The sequence below is a fragment of the Podarcis raffonei genome, chromosome W (assembly GCF_027172205.1).
Source record: "Podarcis raffonei isolate rPodRaf1 chromosome W, rPodRaf1.pri, whole genome shotgun sequence".
In the NCBI taxonomy this organism is placed as follows: Eukaryota; Metazoa; Chordata; class Lepidosauria; order Squamata; family Lacertidae; genus Podarcis; species Podarcis raffonei.
The window spans coordinates 6,646,809-6,653,978 of NC_070620.1; positions in this window are offsets into that span (position 1 = coordinate 6,646,809).

Genomic DNA, 7,170 nt, shown 5'->3' on the forward strand with positions numbered 1-7,170 from the left:
TTGTTTTTTTTTTATAAAATTTTTTATTGGTTTTTCAACATATAATATAAAACAATACAAAAGACAAACACTAACAAACAAACATATAAACATGTATAATTTCATAAATTTTTTCATGTACCCAATTTCAGCGACTTCCCCATGCCTCCCTTTTCTGCATCCCTGTTTTGAGCTTTTTTTCAGCAACCCCTGGTCTAATTTACTTATTAATTCCTTTCTTTAACCCCTTTCTTTCCTCTTATCCAATCATTTATCGCTGCAAATCTGTTATGCTTTACCCATGGCATTTTAACACTCAATAATTTTACAAGAATTTTTAAGATAAAGTTTAAATTTCTTCCAATCTTCTTCCGCCGTCTCTTTCCCTTGGTCACGGATTCTGCTCGTCATCTCTGCTAGTCCCATATACTCGATCACCTTCGTCTGCCACTCTTCCAGTGTGGGTAGTTCTTGTGTCTTCCAATACTTTGCTAGTAGAACTCTCGCTGCTGTTGTAGCATACATAAAAAACATCCTATCTTTCTTTGACACCAATTGGCCTACCATGCCCAGGAGAAAAGCCTCTGGTTTTTTGTGAAAGGTACACTTAAGCACCTTCTTAATTTCATTATATATCGTTTCCCAGAAGGCCTTAATCCTTGGGCACGTCCACCAAAGGTGATAGAAAGTACCTTCAGTTTCATTACATTTCCAACATTTATTATTGGGCAAATGGTAAATTTTTGCAAGCTTGACTGGGGTCATGTACCATCTATAAATCATTTTCATGATATTCTCTCTTAAGGCATTACATGCCGTAAATTTTATACCGGTGGTCCATAACTGTTCCCAGTCAGCAAACATAATGTCATGTCCAATGTCCTGTGCCCATTTAATCATAGCTGATTTAACCATTTCATCCTGTGTATTCCATTTCAGCAGCAAATTGTACATTCTAGACAGGTTCTTCGTATTGGGTTCTAACAATTCTGTTTCCAACTTTGACTTCTCCACCTGGAAGCCGATTTTCCTGTCCTGTTTGAAAACTTCATTTATCTGGTAATAATGTAGCCAATCTCTTACTTTAAACTTCAGTTTCTCATAACTCTGTAATTTCACATTTCCACCTTCTTCTTCTACAATTTCCCAATATTTTGGCAATTTAGATTCCATATTAAGTTTTTTAACTTCCTTGGCCTCCATTGGTGACAGCCACCTAGGGGTTTTATTTTCCAACAAATCTTTATAACGAATCCAAACATTGTATAATGCTTTCCTAACAATATGGTTTTTGAAGCTTTTATGAATTTTTACCTTGTCATACCATATATATGCATGCCAACCAAATCTATTATTGAACCCTTCTAGGTCCAAAATGTCTGTGTTCTCAAGAAGTAGCCAGTCTTTCAGCCAGCAAAAAGCTGCTGCTTCATAGTAAAGTTTTAAGTCCGGCAGGGCAAACCCCCCTCTTTCTTTTGCATCAGTTAATATCTTAAATTTTATTCTGGGCTTTTTGCCCTGCCAGACAAATTTCGATATATCTTTCTGCCACTTCTTGAAACAGTCCATTCTGTCCACAATCTGCAATGTTTGAAACAAAAACAGCATTCTTGGCAAAACATTCATCTTAATAACAGCAATTCGGCCTAACAAGGAAAGTCTCAAATTTGACCATATTTCCAAATCTTTCTTAATTTCTGTCCAGCATTTCTCATAGTTATCTTTAAATAAGTTCACATTCTTGGTTGTTAAATTAACCCCTAGATATTTCACCTTATTTGCTACCATTAATCCAGTTTCACTCTGAAACTTCTCTCTTTCCTCCACTGTTAAGTTCTTTCCCAGTACCTTTGTTTTTTGTTTATTTAACTTAAAACCTGCCACTTGACCAAAGACTTGTATTATCTCCAAAACTTTTTTTGTACTAGTGTCTGGCTCTTGCAAAGTTAAAACTAGATCATCTGCAAACGCTTTCAACTTGTATTGTTTAGCTCCGACCTGAATCCCTTTTACCAGCTGGTCCCCTCTAATCATATTTAATAAAACCTCCAGAACAGTTGTAAAAAGTAGTGGGGATATTGGGCTCCCCTGTCGTGTCCCTTTTTCAATAGCAATTTCTTCAGTAACCACGTTATTTACAATTAGTTTTGCTTTTTGTTCAGAATAAATTGCACCTATACCATTCTCAAAACCTTGGCCTACCCCCATTCCTTTGAGATTCTTTTTCATAAAACTCCAAGAAATATTGTCAAAGGCTTTCTCAGCGTCCACAAATATTAATACTGCCTTAGTGTTAATATTATTCTCAAGTAACTCCATAATGTCTATTATATTTCTCACATTATCAGATAAGTGTCTTCCCGGGAGAAAGCCAGCCTGGTCTTTATGAATCTCACCCACCAAAACCCTCTTCAGTCTTTTTGCCAAAATATCTGCAAAAATTTTATAATCCACATTAAGCAATGATATAGGGCGGTAGTTCTTGATCTGGTTCTTTTCAGTCTCAGATTTTGGTATAAGTGTAATATATGCTTCTTTCCACGATTCAGGTGCCTTCTTCCCCTCTAAGATTTCATTGCAGACTTCCTTAAACGGTTGAATCAACCAATCCTTTAAAGCTTTGTAATATCTGGAAGTCAGGCCATCTGGTCCTGGAGATTTTCCCAATTTCATGTTTTGAATGGCTCCCTCTATTTCTTGCTCAGTTATTTTCTGGTTTAAAATCATTTTACTTTGGTCTGATATTTTTTGTAATCCGTACTTTTTAAGAAATTCTTCCATCTCTTTTTCCTCCACCGGCCCTTGTGCATAAAGTTTCCTGAAATAACTCTGAAAACAGTTTCTAATCTCATTTGGCCTAAAAATGTTCTTTCCTTCAACCTCTAAGCTCGTAACCGTATTCAACTTTTGTCTCTTCTTCAATTGCCATGCCAGAAGTTTCCCACATTTATCTGCCGATTCAAATGTCTTTTGTCTCATTTGCTTTATTTTCCATTCTATCTCCTGGTTCATCAATTCCATATACTGTCTCTGGTAGAACTTTATTTCTCTTAAGATTTCATGAGACTTTGGCTTTGATCTCAATTTCTTTTCCCCTTCTTTTATTTTTTCCAAAATCTTATCTTTCTTTTCATTCTGCCTCTTCTTCTTTAAGGTATTCTGCTGTATCAAAAATCCTCTCATGACGGCTTTACTTGCATCCCAAATTGTTCTTTTCTCCACCTCTGTTTTCAGATTTATCTCAAAGTAGTCCTTGATAGTTTTCTGGGCCTTTCTGTACACCTCTTCATCTCTAAATAGGGAGTCATTCATCCTCCATCTGAAGGAACCAGCTGTTGTTGTGTTCATTTCCATCTTTACGGCGTTATGGTCGGAGCAAGTCTTTGGGCAGATTTCCACTTTCTTTATCTTAGGTGCCATTCCACTAGTTACCCAAATTTGGTCGATTCTGGTCCAGGTCATTTTTGCTTCAGAGAAAAAAGTTCCCTCTCTCTCCAGAGGGTTTCTTGTTCTCCAGATGTCAATCAAGTCGATATTATCTGTCATTTCAAAAAAAGTCTTGGGTAGTCTCCCATCCTTAGAAACCACCTGTCTTAGTGCTTTGTCCATATTTGTAGAGACCACTCCATTCATATCTCCCATCATGATTATATTGTAATCCAAATAGTCCATTAATGTCTCATGTAGTTTCTTGAAGAACTCTGACTTCCCTTCATTCGGAGCGTAGATCCCCATTATCAATAATTTTTCTCCTTGGACTTGTATTTCAATTGCCAAATATCTTCCTTGTTCGTCTTTAAACATCAACTTAGGGGCCAATTTTTCCTTAGCATAAATCACCACTCCTCTTTTTTTCACTTTATCTGATGAAATAAATTCCTGTCCCAGTCTTTTATTAACAAGTAATTTTCTATGTATTCTAGTCACGTGGGTTTCTTGCAAACAAATCAAATCCAGTTGTTCTTTTTTTAAAATATGGAAAACCTCACGTCTTTTTCTGGGAAGGTTCAAGCCGTTACAGTTCCAGCTTAAAAATTGTAGAGCCATATTGTTGTTTACTTTGTTGCTCCTCCAACTGCCCCCAGCAGTTGTTCTTCCTTTGTTGGGGTCTGAAGTCCAAATGTCAAGTTCGATATCTCCGCTAAGTCCTTTGCCTCAGTAGTCAGGTCCACCACTCCCTTCACGAGGTCTTCTTGATTTTTTTCCAAAAACTGTTCTTTATCTTGCACTGTTTTTATTTTAATTTTTTTCCCTTTATAGTTAAAAGACAGGCCTTGTGGGTACTCCCATCTGTATATTATGTTATTCTTCATCAACAAGGTGGTCAGATCCTTGTAGTAGGTTCTCACTTCCAAGATATATTTAGGAATATCCTTATAAATCTGAACAAAGGAGTCTTCAATCTCCAGAGATCTTTGATATTGTAAATTCAGTATTTTATCTCTCTCCTCCTTAGATCTCAAAGTTATCAGGCAGTCCCTTGGCTTCTTTTTATTCTGTCTTCTTCCCAGTCTGAAGGCCATAACTATCTTGAATTCCTCCTCTTTCAAATTCACTTGCCAAAAATCCGAAAATTCTTTTGTGAGAAACTCTGCCAAATTGTCCTGCTCACTTTCTGGAACGGCTCTCAATCTCAAGTTCCTCTCCTTTCTCTGAAGATCTATTAAGGACAGGGCCGCCTCATGCTCCTCTAGCTTTTTACAAACAGGTTCTAACTTTACTTGCGTAGATTCAGCTATGATTTTTGCCTCTTCAGCAGTCTTACGAATTACAACATTTTCTTCAATTAATTTATTTATAGTCTCTGTATTAGATGCAACACTTTTAGTATTCAAATCAAGCTTCTCTGATAGCTCTGTTAATTGTTTAGAATTTTCTGTACCTTGCTTGGTCAAGGCCTCTAATGATTCATTAATTTTTAATAGTGCTTGTGTCACTGTATCCATCCCTCTTTCCTGCCCTTCTACACCTGCGAGGGCTAAGCCTGATATGGAACCTCTTCTCCTTTGTGCAATTTTTGTTTTTGCTCTTGTTTTTATCTCATCCTCTTGGCCTCTCATGTCCCAAGGTCGTTCCCACAGGAATTGTTTCCAGATGGAAAACTCCACTAACTTGTTCTTCACACTGTTAAATTTTCCCTCAACCCTCTAGAGGGAGCAACTCACAGTTCAAGGTACAGGGAAACAAAGAAAGAGGAAACAAAAATGGCCACAACTTTTCTAGTAATTTTCCAGTCAGAGAACTGTCATTTTATATCCTCAGCCACCAACAGTAGCAAATAAAGTCTCAACTTTATATCCAACTTGCAATGCACCAACTTTGTATCCGATCTCAAATGACAGTTTCCAGTCCCGGTGACTTAGTCCTTTTTTAAAGCAGTCCTTTCCCAAGGGTTTAGAACAGCGGAGTAATTTTTCCTTTCACCTCTTTCCAGCAGGTAATACTAGTTCAAGTTCATCCCCCCCGCTCCTGCTGCTAAGGGGGAAGGTTCAGGTTCAATGTCTAGGTTGAATAAAAATAGAGCTGTCTTCCGTCAAATTGCAGCTTATATATCGTTGCTTTAGCTGTCATGCAGTCCGGGAAAGGCAGACTTCCTTATTTTAGCTCTTTCCCGTTTTCAGCCAAATTTTCAAATCTTTTTCCTTTAAATCCCGGAGATTTCCCAATCTTACTCACGGGTAGTTGTAAATCCAAATGCCAGGAAGGAATCGGCGCTCTCCGTTATGGCGACGCGGCTTCACTCCGCGAGCTGGGTAGCGACTCTCAGCACTGCGCTCTCACCCGATGCCGCTCCAGAGCCTTTAAAAAGGCTCCTTCGCAGTAACGGGGGGCGCTTCAGGTGCCCACCGAGTCTCCTTGTTCACAGGCTTCCGCGCCTGTGATTTTAGGGGTCCCCGCTTCGCCGTAGCGGTCGGACCCGAACTCACGGAGTAGTCTCCTTGAGCGGAGCTCAGCAGGAGACCGCCATTAAACGCTGGCGCCGACCGGAAGTCGGCGCCTCGCTGTTCTGGCCTGGGAACAGCCTTGCTAGCTTCTGCAGGACAGAAGGACAGGACAGAAGGCTGTGCGCGCAGAAATCCCCAAGCTAGAACAGCGAGACGGAGCTCTAGGCTGTGGATGTGGATGTGGATGTGGATGTGGCTGTGACTCTGGCTCTGGCTATCTTTCAGGTTCTGATTCTGAATGAGGGTCTGGCTCTGGCTCTGATTCATGGTCTCGCTCTGGCTGTGTCTCTGTTTCAGGCTCTGATGCTGTATCAAGCACAGTATCAGCCTCAGCCTCTGTTTTAGACTCAGGCTGTGGCTGTGGCTCTGTTTAAGGATCTGGCGCTGTATCAAGCACTGTTTCTGGCTCTATTTCAGGCTCCTGCCCAGTATCAAGCACTGTTTCAGGCTCTACCTCTGCCTCTACTTCTGCTTCTAGCTATGTTTCAGGCTCAGACTCTGTTTCAGGCTGTGTCTTTGTTTCCTGGCTCCTGCACTCTATCAAGGACTGTTTCAGACTCAGGCTGTGGTTCTAGGTTGTGGCTGTGGCTGTGGTTCTGGCTCTGTTTTGGGCTCTGGCCCTGTATCAAGTGCTGTTGCTGGCTCTGTTTCTGTCTCTGGCTATGTCTCTGGCTCTGCCTCTGGCTGTGTCTCTGTTTCAGGCTCTGACTGTGTATCTGGCTTTGGCTATGTTTTCAGCTGTTTGTCTGTTTCAGGTTCCAACATGGTCTGGAGCACTGTTTTCGGCTCTGGCTCTGGCTCTGGCTCTGATTCAAGGTCTAGTTCTGGCTCTGTTTCAGGCTCTGCCTCTGCCTGTGTTTTAGGGGTTTTTCCAATTTTTTTTATTGTTTTTCCAAATTTGTAACAAAACAAACACAATACAAATATAAAACATACATAACATGTAACACACATAATGAAAAAAGAAACATAAAAACATTGCTTTCAATACCTAATTTAACTTCATTGTTAACTGACTTCCTCGAATCCCTCCTATCTGAATTTCATTTTATCTCCTTGTAGCAGTTCTCCTAAATCTTAATTCTAATAAATTAAAATCCATTTAATTATTATATTCTACTCTTTTATTAATTCTAATCCCTATTGTTTAACAACCCATTATTATTATAATCCTCCGCCTATTTGTTACTTCCAAGTAACTTCCATTATCTTATATTACAATATTTTGCCAAATATTCTTTAAATT